Consider the following 1,942-nt stretch of genomic DNA (forward strand, 5'->3'; position numbering starts at 1 on the left):
ACATGGTGAACCAACTTGGATTGTTGTTTCAACCCAACAGATTGTAGAGAGTCTAAAGTCCACTGGACAACATTGTTTTAACTCACTTGTGATCCCACCACAAATCTAGGAAATTTGTGAGCTAAATCTTCTGAGAATTTGGGTACGCTGGCTCTTAGCCTTTACAATCACTAGGCATCCTGTTTCCTTTAAGAGAACCCAGGGGTCCTGCTCCAATCTCACCCACTAGAAGTCCCCTTCTAGGACTGGCTGCAGAACCAAATCCCCACTGTGACTGAGCGATAGCTGGAGAAAGAACCCAGTAGTCCCGCCTGTTACCCAAAGCCCTCTAGATCCCACCCACATTGTACACCACATAACCACCACATGTGTTCTGCTCCCTAGACCTCTCCTCCACCTGTCATTCAGCCATATAAATATTGCAGTGGGGAACAGAACCAGAAGAGGTAACAATGAGTTTACAGAAGAAGAGCCTTGTCACCACCTGGATTAGACTTAATAGTGGGGAGAAGGATTAGGGGACTCAAGAAGGAAACTACGCTGGAAAAGCCTGAGGGTTTGGGTGGATTCCCACTGGCAGAATTATGAGTGGGAATTTGTGGGTGGCAGTGTGTCCAATTATCCCTGCATCTCACATCAGGAGCCAGTTCTCACCAGTCTAAGCCCCCTCCTTGTAGAAACATTAAACAATTCAGCATCAGGATAAATGTGAACCTTTCTTCCGCTTAGCAATCATTAAAAAGTTATTAAGTAAACGAAAGGAACATCAACTAGCTGTTTCCTCCTACTGCAAATTTCAGGGCTCAGGATATTCGGTTTGATCAGGACCAGAAAGGGCAAAGGATTAAAGCAGCCCTACCTGACTAGGAACTCTCCAAATGTCATGGACCACAATTCCCATTGGCTCCTGTCACCATGACCAATGGTCAGAGATGGTGGCAGCTCTACTCCAAAACATCTGGAGGGCACCAAGTTAAAGGTTGGATAAAAAGCTTCCCACACCACAGTCTGCATCCTACTCAGACATCCTCTGTCTTGTGATGCAGAACCCAAGTTAATGTCTCTTTAAAATTGCCCAGTGTCTCTCATCCTCCACTCTGCCCAGGCTGAGGGATCATGTCCTACTGGTCAACTTCCTACTGTACACTCTTGATGAAATAACTGCTGTCTAACCCTTTGGCAACCCCGTCTCCCTGCCACAGCAGCTGAGAGGAGATATGATAGCCACCTTCAAATATCCAAAGGGCTGTTGCATGGAGGATGTAGCAAGCTTGTTTTCTCCTGCTTCGGATGCTAGGACCTGAACCAATGGATTCAAGTTACAAGAAAGGAGATTCCAGTCAAACACCAGGAAGAACTTCTGATAGTAAGAGCTGTTCAACAGTGGAAAAGACTCCCATGAGAGGCAATTAACTGTCCTCCTTTGGAGGTTTTTAAGCAGAGGTTGGATGGTCATCTGTCATGTAATGTCTAATTGAGATTCCTGCATTTCCGGGGGGGGTGACTAAATGACCATTGGAGTCCCTTCCAACTCTACAATTCTGTTCATCCTCTAGCCTCTGGCTATGTGGCACTCATTCAATTGTCTAGACAGCGCTCCCTGTCAATTATTCAAAACCCAACTAGGCCAAGAGCCTTTTGAATGGGATAGTTGCCAACTTCCTCATCTCTCTTGACCTCTTCAAAAAGCAGCCTGGCTCTTTATCCCAGTCTGTATGCAATTTGGATTAGAGATTGTTTTTAATTGTTTGCATATGCCAGATTGTTTTCATATATGGAATTGTGAAATCACTTTGAAATATTTTATGGGACATGATTTGTAGATGGAAGCAAATGAATAAATAAATTTACATCACAAGATGCCAGTGCAGTTGAGAATGGGGTTAGCTGTGTTGAATTTGTTCCAGTGTAGGAACAGTTAGACCAACATTCCACAGTGCTT

Source organism: Podarcis tiliguerta (assembly GCF_965153285.1).
Source record: "Podarcis tiliguerta genome assembly, chromosome: 13".
Taxonomy (NCBI): domain Eukaryota; kingdom Metazoa; phylum Chordata; class Lepidosauria; order Squamata; family Lacertidae; genus Podarcis; species Podarcis tiliguerta.